General features: G+C 36.6%; 1 protein-coding gene across 1 annotated transcript in view; it reads left to right on the top strand.

Moving 5' to 3' along the window:
• Window positions 1-24964, top strand: part of FAF1 (Fas associated factor 1) — a 489781-nt gene that overhangs the window by 307646 nt on the left and 157171 nt on the right. The window lies entirely within an intron of this gene.

Genomic DNA, 24964 nt, shown 5'->3' with positions numbered 1-24964 from the left:
GGAAACTGGATCTTTCTACAATTTACTGTGAAGCATAACCACAGTAGGCACCATGCCTGCCAATTCTCTTTGTTTTTCTTTTAGTTTCATTGGTCTGGAGACAGTTGTTTAATTACTCATAAGCTTTTAACATCCATGAAGAAGAAGGTATCATCATTCCAGTCTTTTTCATCTCTAAAGCAATATTAGCTGACAGTTTACTAATTGATCATAAAACTCCAGAAGTGATATTAAATGTTATCCTTATTTTAAACATGGAAAATACTGTGGCTAGTTATTTAAAACCTTGTCCAAGGCCACAGAGACAGGATTAAAAATTAGAAACTCCTTTACACTGAACATTAGGATATTGCCACTAGCCCAAACCCACACTTTCAAATCAGATAACTGTGTGTAGAAAAAGAGCACTGGATTTGAGGGTCAGAAAACCTTGTTTCTAGTCTAAGTTGAGTAAGATCATTCCTCTACCTGTGCTCTGTACCCCATCCCCTTCTGTATTCTCAGAACTATTAATAATTATCAATTATCATCATCAATAATCTCTTCTTTAGTATTTTTACTAATCTCAAAGTAACTAGATATTCTATCCACATTTAAACATGAAAAGCCTCTTACCTTAAAAGAAACACACACATACATGCAATAAAAACAAAGACAAAAATCTTCTCTGACTTTAGCTGCTACTTTGTCTTCCTCTTTGCAGCCAAAATTTAAGAAGAGTTATCTATAGTTACTATCTTTATTTTTTCTCTTCCACTAATTCCTCAGCTCACACCACTCTGGCCTTCAATCCATTTCTCCACCAGAATAGCTTTTCTTCAGTTACCAATGACTGCTAAACCTCATTGTACTTGGCCTCTTAGCAGCATTAAAAAAAAACCTTTGTATCGAAATACATTTAGTCATAAAAGTGTACAAATCATAAATGTACAACTTGATGAATTCTCATAAAGTAAATACCCTTAGGGTAACCAGCATCCAGACTAAGAAGGAGAACATTGCCAGCATCCAGAAACCCTCTCATGTCCCCTTTATCTAGGAGATAAGACCAAAGATTAGTTTTGCCTTGTTTTAAACATATGGAACCATAAATGGAACATATAGTATGTTCCAAACATAAATGGAACCATATAGTATATATTCTTTGTCTAGTTCTTTCCTTATTTCCTTTCTTCCCTCCTTCCTTCCTTTTTTTTAACCTTATGTTTATGTGATTGATCCATATTCTTATATGTAGTTATAGTTCATTCATTCTCATTTCTTTATGTGGATATTCCACATTATTCATCTCTTCTACTGTTGATGGGGCCTTTGGGTAGTTTCTACTGCTGGGCTATTTTAAATACGTTTCAGCAGCATTGGACCCTGTTGAAAACTCCTCCCTGAAATGCTCTTCCCTTGGCTCCCAGGATACCACACTGTCCTGGTTTTTCCCCTTACCTTCTGGTGCTCCTTCCTTTTCTGTCTCCTTTGGAAGCTCATCCTTCTCTACCCCGTCACTAAATATTGGAGTTCCTTAGGGCTCAACCCCATTTACTCGTTTTGTCTTACTTCGTATATTCTTCCTTGGCATTCTCATCATACCTGCAGTTTAAATTATCACCCATGTGATGGTGACTAACAAATTTGTATTTCTAACCCAGTCATGACATGTCAGCTCCAGAAGAGCCTTATCCTCTCCACTTAGAGGTCCCAAAGGACCTTAAATTCAACATATCCAAAGTTGAATTCATGTTCTTCCCTGGCCATACCTTTGCTTCTGAAGTTCCCTAATTCCATGAGTAGCATCATCACCTATCCAGTCCACAGGCCAAGATAGGGGCTACTCTTGATACCTCTCTCTCCCTTGCTGACTGTATCCAAATCATCAGTTCCTGTCAATATTAGCTCTTATATATCTCTCATTCATTCTCTGCTGTCCATCCCCACTGCCATCACCCTAATATAAGCTAACAACTTTTTGAATCTGGACTGTTGCAAGAGACTCCAAACTGGGCTCCCATATCCACTCTCACTCCCCTTCAATCCACTCTTCATACTACATCAGGATAATCCTTTTTTTAAAAGATATATATTTACTCAAGTAATGTCCCTGTTTAAATCTTCCCAAATAAGGACCAAGATTCTTAACATAACCTACCAGGCACTGTATAGTCTGATTCCTGCTTACTTCTTTAGTGTTTGTTTATATTACAGTGCTTGTTTTTCTTTAGCTACACTGGTCTTCTGTCAGTTCTCCTAATTCCCATCATTGGGCCTTTGCAAATGCTGTTGTCGCTACCTGGAACAGTCATCTTCCCTCCAGTCTCTTCTGTATACTTCTTACTCGTTCTTCCAACTCAGTCACTTCTCCATGGAAGCCGTTTTTTCATCGTGTTTAACACAGTTGTGATTTTATATTTTATTTAAGTAATTATTTACCACATAAACTTAAGTTCCATAAGGACAGATGTTTATTTTTGTTCAGCTTCGCATAACTAATGCTTTCTGATAGAAGGTGCTCAGTAAATATTCGTTGAATGAATAAACCTTTCTGAGCGTTGGTTTCCAATTCTTACAGCTATTCAACATTGTTGTAAGGTTCAAATAAGATAATATATGTGGAAATACACCCTAAAATACAGCTCACTAAAGAAATGTAAGGAACTGGTATTACTATACCCAAGCAGATAGATTCTTGCTACTGAAGATTAAAATTATTAAATTTTGCTGTGATACTAAGATTATGCAAACAAATGGCAAAAATTATTGTGGCTTCAGTTCTCATTCTTTTGGTTTGTTGATCTGGTTCCACAGTCATTCCATCATTCCTGCCATAGTTCAGACTCTCATCATCTTCTCTTGGTTTCCCTGTTCCAGACCTTCCTCTCTTGCTTCCCTTAGTCCATCCTCCCTTCTTCAGTATAGTTGTCTTTATTAAATGCATTTGCATCATATTACTCCCTTAGTTCACATCACTCTACGGTTTCCCATTGCTTACAGGATGATATCTAAGCTCATTAATGGGGCATATATGACTCTGCATGATCTGACCTATGCTTTCCCTTCTACCTGTCTCCCTCACCCTTTTCCACCTTACCTGCCCTCCAGCAACACTAAACTACTTGTTTATTAGATGTGTTACCTTCTTTCTTGCCATTTTGCCATTGCTGATATCATATTCCTTCTCTTCTAAGGTGCTTGTACTCCTCTTGGTCTACTCCTTAATCATATCATCCTTTTAAGATTCAGCTGGTACGCCTTTGTGACATTTTCTCTTGAAGTCCTCAGGCAAAGTTAGACATTTCTTCCCAAAGCACATATTAAGGGACTTAACCACATTGGTAAAATTAGTTATTTACACTTCTTATGTGCAAGTACATTTCACTACTTATTGTGAACCCTTCAAAGGCAGGGACACTATTCTTTTTAATCTCTCTATCCATAGACATATAGCAGATACTTGAGATTTACTGACAGGGTGATTAGAGGAGAAGAGTGACCAAGAGAAATGAGGAATGGTCAGATTTTAAAGTATGGGAAGATGCGTAGGGTCAAATTCATGTTGTATAGTGGATTCCGTCTATTATTGTTATTAAGACTGAGGTCAGCTGCAGGATCCTGGTGCTATATAGACGGGGGAGTTACAGTGCATTTGACTTTAGCTCATTAGGGTTCTTATTGTTTCATCAAGATCAACTTAACAGTTTGATTTTTTTATTGCACATCTGCTTACTATATGACATTTGAGTTTTACTTTGAGGTCTTATAAGGTAACCAAGGTGAACACATACAAAAAGTTTAAGATATGCTAATGCTCATGTTATATAGTACATAGGATGAGCCTAGCAAATGTTGAAGGAATAAAATCAATCATCTGTTTTTCAGTTTTTAAAGTCATTTCACATGAACTAACTCATTGTTCTTTCTTAATCTTTTTAATCAGGCAGAAGGGTTATTGTTTTCTCTTACAAGTAAAGAAACTGAGGGTCAGAGAGGTAAAGGACTTTGGCAAGAACACTAGAAAGTTAGGAAGTCATGGAGTCTGGACTAGACTGCCTTGTCTACCAGAATGCCAACCATGGAGCCACCTGGCCTTTCTGGTTGGCTGTACCAGTGCAATGCCATTTGTGCTTTGATCTGTAAGAAATTTTTTAACCTGAGCCAAAAATTCTGAAAGTTTCCAAATTACATTCAAAGTGGAACATTGTCCCTCAAATGACACAGTTAAAATGAATGAATATAAATCTAGCCAAGTTTTCAAGTGCTCTTTACTTGATATGGGCTGGTTCAAGCTTGGTGCCTCTATTGAGTTAGTTGATACTTGAGGCACTGAGGAGATGAAACTCAACACAGACAAGATTCAGTACAGTTGGGAGATGGTAAGAGCAACAGGGTCATGGTATAGGAGAAGATAATATTAATGAGCCTAGGGTATGGAGCCTAGGGTACAGTATGGAGTTACCAAGTCGAGGATGATGAAGGAGAGAACCAGATCCTAGAAGAGGATTTGGGGAACAGGGATAGAGTGTAGAAGAAGCTCTAGGCTACCTCCCAGTTTTGCCCAATTGTGACTACTGCTGCTCCCAGACATACACAGCGATACTATCAAAGGCTCCCCAGGGGAGCCAAATTCCCCTCTCCTCATGGTATCCCCAAAGATATCCAACTCTAGTAGAGAGTTGATCACTGCCACTTGTTCCTTAGCTTCCTGTATGTGTCCAAAGTGGCAGCCTACTCGTTATTAAGATCCAAGAAACCAACCTTGGTGAATGCCTCCTGAGTTAGCAAAGCAAGGAGATACTTTCATTATCTTTCTTTCCTAGCAGACTTCACCAAAGACTGGCTACAGCATGGTATTATTTTCTCCCAGGCCATAACTGGGTAAAGGTTTTAGTGTTAGGAAATTGGAGAAGGTCAAGTTTGGGTAACATTATTTTGGTCTTGTCACATAGCCTTGAATGTCTTTTTTGCTGGAGAAGAGTTTATATGACATCATTTAGGAGGCTCTTGGATTAAGTTTTGGTGAAATGTGTATCTTGAATGACAAAGAATGGAAAAAGTGTGGTGTATAGAAACCGGTAGACCTCCCTCATAGTCTTCCCTCTGTAACTTGCCACCTTTTTGACTTTGGAAAAGTCATATAAGTCCTCTGAATGTTGGTTTTCTTAGCAGACAAATGAGTTATATTAGAAAATATGCATGTGACCATGTATAATAGATCGTAAAGTAGCTTTAGACATATTTACTAATTTTGCTAAGCCTGTGTTTTCCTCATCTGTCATGTGGCAATATTAACAGTTTTAGGATTAAATGAGTTCATGAATATGGATTGCTTTGCTGAATAAAAGTTAGTTTCTTTCATATGAGTGAACAGATATAGATTCTAGAATCAGAACATCTTTAATTAAAATTAAATCTCAACCCTATCAGGAGCATATAGCCTCTTAGGACTTCTGTTTCTAAGAAGGGGCTAATAATACCTACCTCATAGACGGGGCTAATAATACCTACCTCATAGAGCCCTTATGTTAATGGGGAATGGGGAGATGAATTTAAAGTGTCTAGTGCATACTAGTTGCTCAGTAAATATTGGAATCCTTTCCCTTTCCATCATCTTCCCTACCCTCGACTCCAAGGTTTCCCTTAACTCTAAACTTTTCCAATACTGTATACAATTCTAATACATAAATCTTCAACAAATGAAATGGATCAACTAAAAGTAGGTAAATTTCAAATAATAAAAAACTCCTGAATGACAACCTTACTAGTGTTCTTTAAAAAATAAAACTTTCCTTAATTCTCAGATCATTTCTTGCTTTCATTTTGCTGAGCAATCTCTAGAGATTTTGTTTTGTTTGGTTTTTCAGGGAGTATTTCTAACATGTTTACTATATGTTGCTCAAAATAGTTTGTATAAAATGATTTATTCCTAGCCTCTGGAGAAAAATGTTTACTTTTTAGTTTTGTTATACTCACATTAAAGGTTCTTTTTTTTTTTTTTAAACTATAGTGCTTTTCAGTAAATTTATTTAGCTCGAAGTTACATGTTGATTAGTTTTTTGAAAATTAGGACTTATAGGGGCTTCCCTGGTGGCGCAGTGGTTGAGAATCTGCCTGCCAATGCAGGGGACACGGGTTCGAGCCCTGGCCTGGGAAGATCCCACATGCCGCGGAGCAACTGGGCCCGTGAGCCACAACTACTGAGCCTGCGCGTCTGGAGCCTGTGCTCCGCAACAAGAGAGGCCGCGATAGTGAGAGGCCCGCGCACCGCGATGAAGAGTGGCCCCCGCTTGCCACAACTAGAGAAAGCCCTCGCACAGAAACGAAGACCCAACACAGCCAAAAATAAATAAATTAATTAATTAATTTAAAAAAAAAAGAATTCTGGAGAAAATTAGGACTTATAATTAGCACACAAAAATGATTACTGCCTGTTTTGGAGAATTAACACTTTAGCACAGTTTCATTTTACAATAATTTTTTTGGCATTGACATAAATAAGTGCTACAGGTATGAATCTGCGCACAGAAGACATGCTTGACTCAGGAAAGGAGCATTATTTATCATGTGTCAAATATTTTTTTAAAGATTATTGAATTTGAGGATTTTCCTATTTTTTTAATACAAAATATTATTCTTGGTGTGTGTGTGTGTGTGTGTGTGTGTGTGTCAGCTTGTTTGTGTACAAGAACCAGTGAACCAGTAAGTAAACATATACACATGTATAATAGAGGGATTACTTATTGGTTCTTGTATTTATCTGAGTGCGAGTCCTAAAAAATATAATAGTAAAATAATGCTGGTATACTATTATTTTTATATGAGACATTATTTAAAATGTGTTAGAGTATTTTGATATATAGTATACATTACTGGATAGTTTCTCTACCAATCTGAAAACATTTTTATTAGCTATATTATGCATCCTCATAAATTTGAGAGCCATCATGTCTTACAAAGTAGAGTTTAAATGACATTTGAATTACCCTAATTCTTGTGTAGTACACAGAGATGAAATATATTAGAATGGAAAGATAATTATAGAGAAACATTAAATATGTAATGAAACTAATGTGCCTTTCAAAAAATGAAAATGTGTAAGTTCAAATTATATTGATGTTGAATTTGAGTGGTCTGTATTTTACTTATTTTGACTAGTTGTTTCAAGTCATCAGTGACTACTGAATTAAATTTAACCTATCTTATGTCAGAATCCTTTTGAGCCTTATACTTTTCACTCAAACCCAGAGGTCAATAAAATAGTACTCTGATGATAGTTTTTAGTATTTCTTACCTCACTTTGGAATAATTTCCGGGCACGACCCCCTCCCCAGGTAGATTATGTATTCCTCTAGAAAATTACAAGTATCTTTTGTATTTTATTTTGTCTAGGAAAGTACCCATTTAAATTAAAGCAGTAAACATTATTATGTGGCTGGCCCATCAAAGCAACCTACTAAGCCCTATGGGAGCTAAAAATGAGAATATAAGATCCAAGCTGTGTCCTGAAGGACTTTAGGACCTAAACACAGACACAAGCAAAGTTAAAAGGACCACAAACCAAGAATTCTAGAGGTTCACAGTAAGGGTATAGGAGTTGAACAGAAGGAGAAAAATCACGTGGCTTGGATGGGCCAGGCATGGATTAACTAGAAAGGTGAAGTTCTTTCTAGTTTCTAGATAGCACCCACTTATGCTGCTGTGCCTAACTTTGTGTAGTTAATTCAGACTCTATTTTTCCCAGGAGGAAAACCCATGCCAAAATGCCCAGCAGCATTATGTCCATGTGCCGAGACCAAAGCTGTTAGCATAACTGCCTGAGTTTGCCAAGGAATTAGATGCTGCTGGAAAAATATTCAGAGCTCCTATGTTTGCTGTCCAAAGAGTTCCACAGTGTTGTGGGGTAAATGGCATCCCACTATTGACTAGATATGTGCCAAATGGCTGGTCGGTACTCTTTACCCATACAAAACAGGCTTGAGATGTATCCTTGTAGATTTGAAGGTTCTGTGATTATGATGAGCTGAAGCCACCATTGATTAATACAGTAGCTCTCTGAAATAATGAGGTTTTTCCACTAACATCACCTCTTCATCAGACTTAAAATGAGCACCCAGCTTGAGGTAAAAAACACCTTTCTAACCAAAGATTTTGTCTTGATTCTCTGTGAATATGTTGTGATTATAGAATAAGGCAAAGGGCTTGTTTTTATAAGATCTTGGGTTCTTATGATCAATATTTCCTACATTGACTTCATATGCTTTTGTTAATAAATGACTTTCCAAATGTTAGAAAAATGAAGAAAAATATGAGTTTTTTGTTTTTCTGCATAAGATACCCCTTCTGTATTTCGGATTGAGAAAAATTCTGTACTTCTACTGCATCATTCATGTATATGATGGTTTTTAAATTTCTGGAACTGTTAAGATATTGAAATTATGTTGCCATACCAAAATTACTATGGATTCACCGATAGATGTGATTTCCTAAAAATTAGCAACTGATTTCTTCTGTTGAATTCCTGCTCAGCATCGTTATTTTGTCCTTTGCTTTTCATGAGTGTTTAATGCTTCCAGATTCTTTTTCAAAGAAGTCTCCACGAGCTTTGGCTTGCATTCTCCAGCCAGGTTGTTGATGTTTATATGCGTGCATGCATGCGTGTGTGGGTGTGTGTATGTGTGTGAGAAGCAACACTGAATCCCTTTTAACTCTGCCCAGGTAACAGACACTGGGCATTTGTGAATCAAATCGTGCACGCGCTGTGGCAAGTACAGAGCCATTCGCTGTTGTTTTGTTAGCACACGTTAGCATTGATTATGATGTGGACATACTTATTTCCCAGATTTGCTTCATCTAAATAACAGCAAAAAATAATGAAGTGTCCAGAGCTTAGCCATCATCATGTGGTGTTTCCTTAAGTCCAAATTGAAGTAAAAACTGAGTAAATGACCATTTTATTTATTTTTAAAATCCCCTGTCAGGAGAGAGTAATTAACTCAGGATCCACAATTAGCCTCACAGCAGTCCGTGTTAACCACCTCCAGCCATCCCAGGTCTTTTAGAGGTGGCCTAATTCTGAGATTGTTTTGCACTTGAAACAGAGAGACTTATAATAACCAGCTTGAAACACATTTAAGAAGTGTGAGGTTTTTCCTTTTTCTTTTTGAGTTAACGTCTGCCCTCTCTAATGATAATTTTCTGGTTTGCAAGTGGAAAAAAAACCAAATATTTGGAGAGAGTGTTCTTTCCTGCCAAGTTCTAGAGCTTTGTCTTTCCTTTGGTAAATCTAGAAGTAGCTGCTTTGCTTTAGCTGGAAATTTCAATATTGATTTAGTTACGTGACACAAAAGAATTAGCAAAATGAATAAAATATTCAGGCTTGGGAGAGAAACATGAAGAAAACTTAGAGAGGCCCACTCATCACCATTGCTTGCTGTTAAAGTATAATTGCTGGCTTTTGCTTGTTTACCTTTTTGGTTTGGTTTTGTTTTAAAGGAAATGTTCAGTTGCAGAGCATTCCTGCATAATTCAGATATAGCACAAAGCTCGACCCTGGGAACCTTTGCTGCTGCTCTCTGAATGTTTTTTTATGCAACCTGCTTTTACAGGTTTAAATTACATTCTGTGACACTGTTTTTGTGGTTGAATTAGAAACTTTTTTTTTTTTTTAGTTAAACCTGTGATAAGTAATTGTCACAGTTAGCGCCCTGGTACAATGCTAATTTGAAGTGACATGTCCATACTGGCCCTCCGTAACATGAAGAAGCCTAACAGGTGTGAGGGGTGTGGCTTCCCATGGGCTCTGTTGAACTTCTAACCAGAGAAAAATAGCAGAAAAAGTGAAATGAACCTTGAATAAAGCTGTCAGCAGTAATTATCTCAGCAACACTTTGTGGGGAGATAAAATAAGCACTGGTGCTTTTATAACCTGAACACACTGGACCCAAGATAGATTTTTCACCCATTGAACATAAACTGCTGAATACCTTTCAAGAGGTATTTTCATGGAGCCTAATTAAACAATAACAATAATTATTATCATGAAATATAAATTTCTGGAAGACATGCATTTGTTTTTTAGGTTAGCACGTGGTTTCTTTTTGGTTTTTTTTTTAGTGGTAGTTTTGGTAACAACCTTATTTTTTCATGCTTCCTGTTTTGGTAAGCCATTATGGTGTGAAATCTCAAATTGTCTATAGAAAATTATCTTCTGGGAAAGGATACTTTCACATTTAGCACAAAAAAAGCTTGAAAGTTTGGTTTTCATATACTTTGAGAGGTGTTCAGTATATTGGACTTGCCCATATAAAACAGAATAATATATATGAATGAGCTGAATGAAATGCAAGTCATCATATCAACACTGCTGCATATGCTTACTTGGAGAGGTATATCAGCACTATACTTCTTGAGTGGAGTAGGACCCAGGGAAGATTTGATAAATCTTTTTCAATCTGTTCTTCAAGCACCATCCATTGTCATTTTCTTTGACAGTGGTATTTTTAAAGTACACTTTAGTTTACTTAAAAAATAATTCAAATGACATAATGACTGTGTTTACGTAACCTAAGAAGTATAGAAAAGTTATAGTGTGATTTTTCTTTATAAATTTCCAGTCTACAGAAGCTAACTGTGCAGAGAAACAGATGAGACTTTGCAACAGAAGTTGGAAAATTATGCTGGATAATTTTCTTTGTCATAACTATTATTTGATTGCTTTCATATCTTCTTCTTTTTTTAAACCATGATTGTTTTAAGCTTTCCTACTGCCAGTTTGATTCCTGGTTCTGTTTAGTCTTTCTTGTTTCTAACTTATATATTCCATAATGATGTTTCTTTGGATTTCAATTAATGATTTTCTCTGTAGGTTTTATTCACATCTAAAATTTGTTGGACTGAAAAATGAAAGAGAAGTGTATAAAAGTTACTATATATAAAATATAATGTAATACTTGACGGTGACAGAAGAATGGGTTTCTAAGAACTTTTGCACAGAGGGTTTTATTAAGAAAGTGTCTCTTGAAATTTGTGAGGTTGGTTTGAAAGAACTTCTTCCAGAAAACAGAGATGGTAAATCTGTGGCACATGTATTACCACTCCTGTACCCCGTCATGGGTGTGCTAATAAATCACAATGTTCTTAAAAAAAAAGTATAGGAAAGTTATAGTATGATTTTTCTTTATAAATTTCCAGTCTATAGAAGCTATAGAAAAGTTATAGTATGATTTTCCTTTATAAATTTCCAGTCTATAGAAGCTAACTGTGCAAAGAAACAGATGAGATTTTGCAGCATAAGTTGCTGTCTTTCTTTCATTGCCTTTCTAGAGTTATGATTTCAGGTGACCTAATGACTTGTAGAGACTTTTAAAATTTTTTCATAATTCACCTTTACCATTATCCTCCACCCAATGTATCAGAGGCTTAACAAGATCGCCAGGTTGGCTCACATTTAAAGTGGAGGTGATGTCATTTTTTAAAAAAGCTAGGAGTCAACATATGTTAGTCCTGACTCTGCTGTGTTTATTAGCTCTGAGATCTTGTGTGAAAATATGAGCTTCATTTTTCTTTTCTGTAGAATGGGACTGTAGCAAACTAGGCCAAGTGCATTCTCATTTAGGGGATAACAAGGATTAGGTATAGCAGAATAAAATAGAGCTAACATGGTCTTCAATTCATTCACAAACCTGTAGCCTAGAAAGCTATTAACTTCATCAAAGTAGAAACTCTGTTCACTGTTGGCAGTGTCCTTGGCGCTCAGCTGAGTTCTTGACACATAGTAGATGCTTGGAAACGATTATTTAAGTGAATGAATAGTATATTTTGCACTTTACTTAAAACAAATTTGGTACCATCTGTTTGTCTTTTCCTCAGAATTATATAGCAAAATCCTTACCATCAACCAAATATCTATATATATCTTTACCTATATCTATCTACATATATGTAATATATACATATAAACGATAATCCTCACAACTTTTTAAAATGTTTTTATTTTTTAATTTTTATACAATTTGTTATGGTTGCTTTCCGTTTACAGTTATTACAAAATATTGGTTATATTCCCCATGTTGTACAGTACATTCTTGAGCCCATCTTACACCTGATAGTTTGTTCCTCCCCCTGCCCCCCACAACGAGTGACCACTGGTTCTCTGTATCTGTGAGTCTACTTTTTTTGTTATATTCACTAGTTTGTCTCACAACAGTATTTTGACGTAGAAACTTTACAGAGGAGGGAATTGAGGCACTGAGAAGATAGGAGAGTTATCCAGAGTCATACAGAGCTAGGATTTCAAACACTGGCAGTGTAGCTTTGGAGTCAAGTTCATAATCACTCTGCTTATATACCTCTCCAAGCAAATATAGTGACACCTGATTACCAAAGAATTTGCCTTACAGTGACACACTTTTTTCTAGAAATTTCCTTGTCACCTATACAAATGATTCAGGAGACATAGGGTACGTTTTGGGGATGAGATTCCTTCCTTATTCAGTAGGATATTCCCCTATTCCCTCACCTTCTAGAACAGCAGGTTCCTGATCTATTATACCCACTGAAGCAGTGTCACTGCCTTTCTTGGGACTGCCTCTTCCCCAGTGACAGAAATATCACACAGGGCTGTGCCCTGGGCAGACTTCCACCAATGTAGAGTGACAGAGTTTTGATCCCTAGATATTTGGCTTTTCCACTCGGTTGAGTCCAATTCCTGAACCAGGCTTCAGTGCCTTCAACCCAGGCCCTGACCTACCCGTGTAAGACCTCTGTCTCTAAAATCTCCACTGTCTCCTTTTACCCAGCTCCCACTGTGATTCTGGTACACCCCTCAAGTAACAAGCTGACTGAAAGATGTTTGTTTGTGGAAGATTTGTCAAAGTGTCACTAGGTATGACTGACTACCAAAAGACACTGGGTGTTTTAGAGAACAGAAACTATTTAGAGGTTGGGGAGGTTATAGAAGGTTTTCATGAGGAGATTGAGCTGAGTTTTAAAGAAGTGCTTTTACTTACTTTTCTCAAATAATCCTAACAAACCTATGAAGTGGACAGGTGGAGAAGAATGGGGAGAGGAACCCAGGTGAGAGTAGTGGCATGAGCAAAATCCCGGGAGTAGACAAGTGCAAGGCATATTTTTGGATCAATGAGCAAACAAACCTGTATACAGTATAAAAATTAGTGAAGGATAACAGCTGGAAAGGTAGGCCATGTTACAGCCTTGAAAAGTTGGTTCAGAGTGAGAGAAAAGAATTTGGAGATCACTTTATTATTTTAAATTTACTTACTTTTGGCTGCATTGGGTCTTTGTTGCTGTGCGCAGGTTTTCTCTAGTTGTGGTGAGCAGGGGCTATTTTTCGTTGTGGTGCGCGGGCTTCTCATTGCAGTGGCTTCTCTCATCGCGGATCACAGGCTGTAGGCGCGCGGGCTTCAGTAGTTGTGGCTTGTGGGCTCTAGAGTGCAGTCTCAGTAGTTGTGGTGCACGGGCTTAGTTGCTCCGTGGCATGTGGGATCTTCCCAGACCAGGGATCGAACCCATGTGCCCTGCATTGGCAGGCGGATTCTTAACCACTGTGTCACCAGGGAAGTCCAGAAATCACTTTAGTAAGAGGCAGATTTAGGATTTTTACCCAGGTCCTTTTATCTATGTACAGTGCTCTTTCCATAAATTAGCCACAAATATTTTTAAACACGTGGAATCATATCACAGGCAGCATTGATGGGAGAAAGTCATAAAAAGGCACCATGCAGCCTTAAGACATAAAAGAACAATACTTGCTTTGCTCTAATGGTGGTGACAGAAGAGAAGTAGCTTATAGGCTCGTTAAGTGTATTTAAGCTAAAAGTTCTCAGTAGGCTTAACTGGTCTCCTAAAATCACTGCAGCAGTGACTTTTCTGTACCCCCAATAATCTGTTTTCCTATCTCTCAGTCTCGGTTAAGTTCACCTCATAGGAGTTAAATGGCAAACTTGTAGAAAGTTCCACTTTTGGACATCACTTATAAGATATACTTTTAAAAATCTCAGTCGTAAGCAGAGAGTGAATGTCAGAGATGAGCTCTTAGACAAACTGAGAGCCAAAATATATCTAAATAAACATACTCTCCACTGGGTGACACTTACAAGAATGTCATATAAGCTCTTGAGAAGAGATGAGAAACATCTAAATAAACTTTGTTCACCTAGGAAAAAAATATTTTACTAAATATTGGTCAACATCTGGATGTCTTTGGTGTGGAAAAGATTAAGTAATGTATTTGGTTGCTCTGTGTATGTTTCAGAATACATATTTAACTAAGTTAAATGTAGTTGACATAAGGTGTAAAACACTTATACCAATAAAGTATAAAACATAAGGTATAAAACACTTAACTTATACCAATAAACACTTAACCAATACCAATATTGGCATCTAGGCTTAAATTCTTTAAAAAAAATTTTTTTTAATTTTTATACAATTTTAAAGGTCACTTTCCATTCACAGTTATTACAAAACAAAATAGTGGCTATATTCCATGCATTGTACAGTACATCCTTGAGCCTATCTTACACCCAATAGGTTGTATCTCTCACTTCCCCACCCCTAAATCACCCCTCCCCCTCCCCATTGGTAACCACTAGCTTGTTCCCTATATCTGTGATTAGGCTTAAATTTCTTAAAAGACGAATAATTGTGTGTTGCATCTGGAAACACCTATATGATAGTCCTTCCTTCTGTCAAAGAGCCAAATATTAAGTTGTGTGTGTGTGTGTGTGTGTTTCAAATTGCAAAATTAACTAAGTCCACTATTCTAGGCACCTTTTTATTTATCATCTTTTAATGTTGTCAACCAAGATATTATTCTTATTTCTCATATGACGAAATCTTACGAGGTCAAGCGACTTACCTGGGAGATGACATTAAATATCAAAACTAGGATCCTAGGCCAGGTTATCTGCATCCAAGTACCTGGCATATAATAGAAACTTAATAAATGTTTATTGAATGACTAAGTTATAGACTCTGAGTAACGATATGGTTAGTATAGCTTATTCAGCAAATAGCTTTAAATTATGAAGTAATTATAGAGAAGAAGGGCAAGGTCAAGAGAAATCTGCACGTGTTTCAGATTACTTTCTCCCCCTCGCCAGTCTTGTGGGTTAGAAGCAATATATTTAATATCTTATTTTCTCTTCTGCCCTCCACCAGAGGGTGCTCATAAGCAATTAAATAACATAAAGCAGTAGAGACAGAAATTGAGAAACCAGTACCATTTTAATTCGCAACATGGATAATTGGCCTCTGTGCAAAATGGTTGACTTTAAAACAGAACTCTTGATTCAGTTGAAATAGCTTCTTCAGTTTAAAGTTGCCTTGCAAATAACAACTTGTCTGCTTGCCTGTGCTACTATCTTTATGCAAGTAAACCTGACCATTTTTGCTAAATAGGTGTGGGAAAGACTATGCCACTAGGCAGCATCAGGCTGGTCTAATAGGGCAGTATTTCTTGCATAATTTAATGCTCTTCAGTAGTATTCTAGTATTCTGAAGTATTTCAGATGCTCTTCTAAGTGTACTCATTAGAATCAATAAATAGTAGGATTCAAGGATGCTGTTATTATCTATATATTTAGTTTATAAAAATACATCTGTTTATAAAAATACATCTAATTCTGTTGCATTGGCAACTTTTTATCTCCCTATGGTGTAATCTGGTTTTAAGGGCTAGGATGCAATAGAAGATTTTTTTAAAAACTTTTGTGTTGAGCATCCTTTTTTTTTCGTAGAAAGAACTCAAGGTAATGTTGGACCAAGTGCAGAGAAGCATGAAGGTGGGCAATCATAATGTGGAAAAGTAGCATCAGGTGATTCTCCTTGTTCTGAAGCTCCCCAGCAGATTAAAAGAAAGAAACAAAGAACAAGTCAGAAGCATTTTTGATTATTTTCATATATATTTCCTAAAACTTTTTAGAAATTTGAGGTAATTAAATCAAGATAGTTATTATTTTACAACTAACTATAACATCTGAAGAACACAGTTAACATTATTTAGTAGAAAGATGTAGGATACGAGTCAAGAGAATATGTTTATGCTATCATTAAGCAGATATGTGACTTGGGGCAAACAATTTTACCTCTCTACATCTCAGTTTCTCTCCCTGTTATATGCGAGGATTAGACTAGATCTTGTGAGAAGAAACTGCCTTTCATTTGGAATCTGTAGAGGACGATGGGACTCCTGATAGAATAAGTTTTAAGAATAGGCTGCTGATACATTTCCCTCTGGAGATTCTCAATGCTAGCTTGGAATGGAGCTGGGGATGCTTACAGGGAGGGTATGGCAGCAGCGCTTAACTCAGTTAAGGCTTCAAGATCTGTGGTCTCCTACCTGGGATGCCAACAATTGATGAATTCTAAGGACCCTTCTGACTCTAGTATCTTATGAGTCTAAAATGAAGCCATCTGTAGGAAGCCGTCCTTGTTTCTTCCAACTCTGCTTTCTTGTATGATAACATTCATGTTTATGTACATACCAAAAACCCTCAGAATGTGTTACTGTTGGTTTATTTCATTAAACCTTACCAACTTGCCAAATCAATTGGGCACTATAACACAGCAAGGCCAGACAGAGGACACAGTTTTTTAGCTATTTACACAGGAGTTTTGTAGATAATTGATCTTGACTTATACATCTCTTATGATATTCTATTGGTTCCAGATTATTATTAGTCACTTCCTTTTTAACAGTGTGTTTTTTTTATGAGGTGACTAAACTGCTATTTAACCCTGCTACAAGAATGTGACAGTGGGCTAGTCCAGACAAGTGGAGGTGCACTTGGTAACTAACATTCTTAATAAGCTTGCTTCAACCTGCCACAAATTAAAAGCTCTGTGACTTTTCTAGCACATAAGTGATTTAAAAAAAAAAAAAAAAAAGCTTGGATTGTGAATAAATAAGCTTTTTTGATTTGCACTCTGGTTGGCAGTAAATGAAACTTCAGCCTCGTGATTCAGTTTTGCTTAAAACTACCTTAATAACCTGTCTAGCCTAAGCAGTGAGCTTCTGAAAATTTTAAAGGGGTGATCCAGCAGTCATCTTCGGGGCTCCGTAAAAAGGTTTTGTGTTGCTCAGAAACATGATGTAGTTGAAAACTCCATGGCCTTTGGAGTAAAATCTGCTTTGCCACTTAGTGGTTGTTTGATCTTACATAAATTATTCTACCTCTCTAAGGCTGTTCTATGATTTATACAATCATGATTGTCTTTAATTTGTAGGATCATCATGTAGGGTAGACATATGTTAAGCACTTAATATATAGTACCTGGCAAATTGATTGTATCTAGGAGTAGCTGTTTTAATTAAGCCAAAGAAACTAATTATTGTTTATCAGACCATAAGACAACATATAGTAGGGCCTTAATAGTTGTTTGATTGAATTCTTTTTAAATGGCTCTGAGATAAGACTGCCTAAGTTTAATTTTGGTTTCCTACTGAGTACCTGTATGACCTTGGGCAAGCTTCTTAATCTATGTAAGGCTTAGTATCCTCATCTTTAAAAAGGGGATTATAATAATACCTATCTGGCAGGGTTATTGTGAGAACTAAGTGGAGTAATGCATATAAAGCAATTTGCACAATAACAATACATATTAAACTCTCAATAATAGCAATTAGTTAAAAAATATTTTTAAAACTACTGAGTGGTTTCATCAGTAAATATACGTATTTCAAAACTTATCAAGTGATACTCTTCAAAATATGTTTAGTTATTGTAGGTCAGTTATACCTCAATAAAGCAATACTTAGTGATTGTGTGTGTGTGTGTATATGTGGTATGTATATATATATTCTTTTTTTTTAAACATTATTTCTTTTTTTATTATTTATTTATTTATTTATTGGCTGCGTTGGGTCTTTGTTGCTGTGCGCAGGCTTTCTCTAGTTGTGGCGAGCGGGGGCTGCTCTTCGTTGCAGTGCGGGAGCTTTTCATTGCAGTGTCTTCTCTTGTTGTGGAGCAGGGGCTCTAAGCGCACGGGCTTCAGTAGTTGTGGCACGCAGGCTTAGTTGCTCCGCGGCATGTGGGATCTTCGCAGACCAGGGATCGAACCCGTGTCCCCTGCACTGGCAGGCAGATTCTTAACCACTGCGCCACCAGGGAAGCCCCTATGTATTCTTCATACTGTGTTGATTGTATTCAATGCTGGTGCCCAGTAGCATTCCCAAACCTGGATGGAATTAATTATGCTGGTGTCAGGATGGTGACAAGCTTGAAAACATGGTTGTAAAAAAACTTTCTTTTATTAATGTTCTTTTTGAAACACAAGGGAATTGTATTTTACAAACTGATTTTTTAAAGATACATATAGTAAAGCTATACTTTCAAAACTGTGAGTTTGTGTTACTAAGTGTGTCACATGCAGGGTGAGGATCCTGCAGGGGACTGAACTGAATTTTCTTAGTGACTTATTAAGATCACAGTCCATTAGAGTTGGAAGGAATCTCAGAGGTCATTCATGTGGGTTGCTCCCATATTTTACAAAAGACAATGTTAATTCTCCTGATGACTGGCTCAAGGTCCCATAACCTGGTCTCCTAAATTCTTGTTCAATACTTTTTAAATGTCTTAATGTGTCATTAACAGTGAGGAATAAAGACAGGCTACAAGTGTGTATTTGGGAAAAGGCTAAAATTTGGCTACAAAATAAAAATACTTTTAAGAACTAATCCATATGTTTAGAGAAAGCATTACTGAGAAGGGCCTAATAAACACCCTGAGGACCAAGCCTAAAATAATAATAATACTTGTCAGAGATAGCCAGTGATTAATTATGATGGTTTACAGGAGTTGTCTTTTGCACATTGTTTTGGTATTTCCTTTTAATTTGTTTATAAGGAAATTATGTAAGAGGAAACATTGAGAAGATTCTCAAACTTCATAGAAGAATGTGCTTTGGAGGCTTCTCAATTATTTCAAATAATTGCCATTATTATTTATGAAAATTGGTTTCATCTGTACACATTGCATACTCCAGCAGTTCACAACTTTTTGGTCTCAGGATCCTTTTGTACTCTTAAAGTCATCAAGACGCCAAAGAGCTTTGGTTTATGTGGATTATATCTACTGACATTTGTCATATTCAAAATTAATATTGAGAAAAATTAAATGTTTAAGATAACAATAATAAATTGAATATATGTTAAGATAAATAGCGTTTTCTTATGGAAAGTAATTGTATTTTCCAAAAAATAAAATTAGTGAGTAGAGTGATGTTTTACACTTTTACATATCTCCTTAACATCCGGCTTAATTGAAGACAGTTGGATTCTCATATCTTCTGAATTCAGCCTGTTCTGATATGTTGTTTTTGTTGACTTATATGAAGAAACTCTGTCCTCACACAGGTCTGTGGTTGGAAAAGGGAGGAGTATTTTAATAGTCTTTTCAGATAATTGTGAATATTCTTCTTTGATACTAAACTGACAAGTGATAGTTTTCTAAAGGCTGGTTTCAGTGTGGAATCTGGAGCCATATCAATGTACTTTTTGTGCTTTGTTACAGCAGTATCCCTTGGTCTGTCTTGCAGTTTGAGTAGATCCTTTATCCATGCCTGATTTTACAACGTCATGCATTCATTGTTATCTGGAGAGTATTGGTCCTCTGAGTTATACAGATTTTCTAATGTTGAAAGATTTCATTATATAATATCAAAAAATCACTTCTGCTAATATCACCACCGATCTCATTAGAAAAGTCTTTAAGCATTAGGGAGCTATTGAGTCCATGGTGGCTGATGGTTTTCCAAAATTTTAATTTTTAATTTTGAAAACTCAAATTTTGTCATTGGCAATTAATACTTTCAGACTTGTGCCTTGAAATAACAAGCTTGCTTCATTCATTTTGGAGGAGAATCCTGTCACATACCTAAATCTGAATAACCATAGTTCATCTGCCAGTCATTTAAGTAATAATAGTGTTCCATGGAAAAAGTAGCTGGTTCAGAACACAACTCAATTATACAAGTGCTTTTCCCTCAGCACAACCTTAATTCTCTGCTGTGCAGTGTGAGTGCTTTATGCATACTTCCCAGTTGTTACATAGAATATTAAAAAGCATGTGCTCAAGAGTCAAGTTTAATTAAAAGTAATAATTTTTGCCCATTAAACAGCGACATTCTTAAGTGAAATTGGCATTTTTACAGTGAGTAAATGGCACTGGAGACTTTGACACAATATAGTGTCACTACTTCGGCTTGTGCTAAGGCACCAGCAGTTTTGCCCACCATTGCTTTTTTACCATCAGTGTAAAAAACATAGTGAAAAAGTCAAATACTATGTAAGTATTTATTTAGAAAATTATTTTGACTTTGTGGAACCCCTAAAAGGTTCTTAAGAACCTTGTGTTTATAGAACACACTTTGAGAATCATTGGCATAGTTCATGTCTTCCTAAGAAAATACTAAATACTTTCTATAAGAAGAAAAGAAAAAAACTTCAGGTAGATTTTAAGAGTATTCACTGGGGCTTCCCTGGTGGCGCAGTGGTTGGGAGTCTGCCTGACAATGCGGGGGACATAGGTTCGAGCCCTGGACTGGGAGGATCCCACGTGCCACGGAGCAACTAAGCCCGTGAGCCACAACTACTGAGCCTGCGCGTCTGGAGCCTGTGCTCCGCAACGGGAGAGGCCGCGGCAGTGAGAAGCCCACGCACCGCGATGAAGAGTGGCCCCCGGCCACCGCAACTGGAGAAAGCCCTCGCACAGAAACGAGGACCCAACAAAGCCAAAAATAAATAAATTAATTAATTAATTAAAAAAAAAAAGTATTCACTAACTGTTGGAATATCTACTGTGTGGCAAATGTATTCTTTACGCCATTCTCACAGAAAGCCTGTTAGGAGAGGTAATATTATCCATTTTTATAGATGAAGAAACTGAGCTTTGAGATATAAAGTACTGATTGGAGTAAATAGTAGAACAGTGACTAGCAGAAGTGAATTTGAACTCAGGACACTCTGACTTTAAAAGTCCTTGCTTTCAAGAGAATTAGAAGACAAGCCACAAACTGGGGGAAAACATCTACAAAAGATACATTTGATAAGGGACTGTTATCCAAAATATACAAAAGACTCTTAAAACTCAACAAGAAAACAAACAACTCAGTTAAAAAAATGGGCCAAAGACCTTAGGAGACACCTCACCAGAGAATATACACAAATGACAAAAAACCACAGGAAAAGATGCTACATCACATGTCATCAGGAAATGCAAATTAAAATAACAATGAGATACCACTACACACTTATTAGAATGGCCAAAATCCAGCACACTGACAACACCAAATGCTGGTGAGGATGTAGAGCAACAGGAATTCTCATTCGTTGCTGGTGAGAATGCAAAATGGTACAGCCACTTAGAAGACAGTTTGGCAGTTTCTTACAAAAATAAATATACTCTTACCATATGATCTAGCAATTGTGCTCCTTGGTATTTACCCAAGGGAGTCGAAAACTTATGTCCACACAAAAACCTATACACAGATATTTATAGAAGCTTTATTCATGATTTCCATAACCTGGAAGCAACCTAGATGTCCTTCAGTAGGTGAGTGGAGAAATAAACTGGTACATCCAGACAACGGGATATTATTCCTCACTAAAAAGAAATGAGCTCTCAATTCATGGAAAGATATAGATCAACTTTAAATGTGTATTATTAATTCAAAAGGTCCATGCTACATTCACCTGTCTCCTGTTATTAAATAGAAAGAGTTGCTTTTAACAATCCACAAGAATTTTTTAAGTGCCTGCATTTTCCTCAGGTTATTTATTAACACTGCAGATTTACTTGATTTTGGTCATTTTTCTTCAAGTTTAATTTTTTTTTAAATAAATTTATCTATTTATTTATTTATTTTTGGTTGCATTGGGTCTTCGTTGCTGCATGCAGGCTTTCTCTAGTTGCGGCGAGTGGAGGCTACTCTTTGTTGCAGTGCGCAGGCTTCTCACTGTGGTGGCTTCTCTTGTTGCGGAGCATGGGCTCGAGGCACGCAGGCTTCAGTAGTTGTGGCATGTGGGCTCAGTAGTTGTGGCTTGCGGGCTCTAGAGCTCAGGCTCAGTAGTTGTGGCGCACGGGCTTAGTTGCTCCGCGGCATGTGGGATCTTCCCGGGCCAGGGCTCGAACCCCTGTCCCCTGAATTGGCAGACGAATTCTTAACCACTGCACCACCAGGGAAGCCCTCTTCAAGTCTAATTTAAAAACAAATTTTACATCCTTATGGTACTGAGTCCAAGCTCATACTGCTCACCACATGACAGGCCAATAAATCGAGTTGTTGAGGCAAGGAATAGTGACTTTATTTGGAAAGCCAGCAGACCGAGAAGATGGTGTACTAGTGTCCCAAAGAACCATCTCACCTGAGTTAGAATCCAGGCTTCTTTTATACTAAAAGGGGAGGGGTGTTGTTGATTGTTGCAAGCTTCTTAGTGCCGGAATCCTTTGTTCTTGCAGCTGTCCACATAGATAGGTCCAGTCACAGTGTTCCTGTAAACCTCCAACAAGACAAATGTTATTTTCTGTTCTGCAGCTTTTTATCTGTATATGAATGGAAAAGTTTTATACCTTTGAAGGTCAGAGCCTTGAGAATGGGCTATCATGTATATTTTCAGGCTATAGGCAACATTCCTAACTTGTAGAAAAAGCAGTTAGAATACAGAGGTTAAAGTAAAAGAAACAGATCCAATATGGAGTCACATTTGTTCTTCCCTGTTACACTTTCAGTCATCAGCTGACAAGAAGAATCAGCTTGAATTCTTGCCTACTGTGGCTATCATGCTTAAAAATGTGGTCTTATTTTTAAAATGTAAATACCGTAAAATCTCTTACTTTTGTAAAGAGGAGTTTGTTGAACAGTTTAAAATATATAAGCTTTTTGTGTTAATGTAGTAGAATATATACTTGTCAAATTAATTCATTAATTTAGCATTATTTTGAATCAGTGTTATGTTCTCACTGGTCATTTTATCCCAAGCCACAAGTACTCATTTACAGAATAACAAAAAGAGCGTTTGTGGAGCATCTACTGTGGGCTAGGCATTGTTCTTAATGCTTTACACATATTAGCTCAGGCTTATCCCAACCCTGTGAGAAAGTACTAGTCTAATACTATCTCTATTATGTATCATTAGGGCAGCTATGGCTTTTTTGTTTTTTATTTGTTTAGTTTCATCTGTCTTATAGGTGTATATTCATCATCTTCCCAATACATTATTCAAAATATCTTTTAAAGGCTTATTTATAAGGACTTCCAACACTTGCAGTTGTGAGATTATACCTCTAAGAATAATTGTGAAATTGGTGTTAAATATCCTTGTCTCCTTTATTAACCAATTCTGACAGATGAGCTCTGTAAGCACCTGAAGCATCATTGACAGGAGAGGGGAAGGGTTATTTCAAGCTAATTTGTTTTTCCCAAACAGTCTATTGTAGTTAAAATTAAAGTATTTGAAGGAGCACTCTGTAATATGAGAACCTTTGTAAACACAAATATAAGGCAACCTTTTCGGAGAAAGAATTTTAGATAAGACCTAATCTTATATTTTGGTATTTTAGGTATATAAGTGTCTTATGGAATTTCTTTGATTCTGTGTCTCTCCTACAATTTATATTTTTTAGGTTTCATAATACTCATATCTGATTTCCATGTGCATTAGAGCCATTTATTTTAATCTCAGAGATATTTTTCTTTTTTCACTCAACTGTAGGAATTGTTAACAATTTTCTTAATGATAAGCTTAGGAGAGAACTAGACAGGCCCCGTTCTTGCCGTCATAGAACCTTCTACAGTGTTACGCTACAGTTACAGGGGTTTTTTTTTGTCCTCTCCACTTTTCAGTTACAAATACTATCTGTATTCTTATTCATTACATGGCCAAGACCTGTGTTTATTTCCAGTATAATTTCAAGCTTAAATTTATGGTATTCGCTCAAATGGGGATCATTGTTCTTTATATAGAAAGCCTTTATTGAGTATTTCTGTTCCTAGAGATTACCAGTTTACAAATTTTTCCACCCCACCAATGTGTTTAAGTATGCAAGTTCAAGTAGGTAACGAAAGAGTATAACTAACAGTGTTACTTTCCAGGGAAAACCTGCTTTAACCTAGTACAGTGAAGGACTGTGACTCATTTCAAAATCTATTTCAACTCTTTATTCAGTTTTTTTCTGGCTATATTAGACTTAAATCTTTGACTTCCCATCATGGCAGATGCAGAGATTCAAAATGGGTTCAAAAATTCAATATAGGATAAAGTCAAGATTCCTTTATTTTACTGTTTAATTCTACATACTTGCCACACACCTGGGGGTATAATCTTCTGGATACTTAAGGATTGGGAGAGGTTGGTGAGAAAGTAGGTTAAAGCAATCTTGTGATTGAAAGATTACCATTATATAGAGGTTAATTAACTAATATCATGTATGTACATCTAAATGTAAATTTTCAACTATAAAGTCAAACAAACCTGCAAATTTCTAGTCAAACAAACCTAGAAATTTCTTTTTCTAATTTCTTGCAAAATAAATACTACAATGATAATAATATTGGTTATTTACAGTTACATAACCATTTGATTTCACATACATTATCTTATTGGATCTTCATAACAACTCTGTGAGAGAAGTAGATCAATTGTATTACACCATTTTCTAAGTAAGAAAACTAAAGTACAGAAATTCTAAGCGATTTTGCCCATTGTCGTTGAGTGCTTTAGCCAGCCTGGAACATCCGCCTTCTGACTTCACATCTGTTATAGCTTTGGTCATGAGTCCCAGCAAACCTTTACTGTAGCCCTAACTTCTTGAAATCACTCTCTAAGTAACTATTGTCCCTTCCAAGGGGTCCCCAGCTCTACTGAGACTGTGATATAATCCCAGCTTGACTCATTTGTATTCCTTTTTCTGTCTCTGTTCCTATGTGTATCTCTTGTCTCCCCAACTGGTATATCTGTTCC

This window comes from Balaenoptera acutorostrata, chromosome 1 (assembly GCF_949987535.1).
Source record: "Balaenoptera acutorostrata chromosome 1, mBalAcu1.1, whole genome shotgun sequence".
NCBI lineage: Eukaryota > Metazoa > Chordata > Mammalia > Artiodactyla > Balaenopteridae > Balaenoptera > Balaenoptera acutorostrata.
Note: the sequence above shows the minus strand (reverse complement) of the source record. Positions and strands in the feature narration are given on the sequence as shown.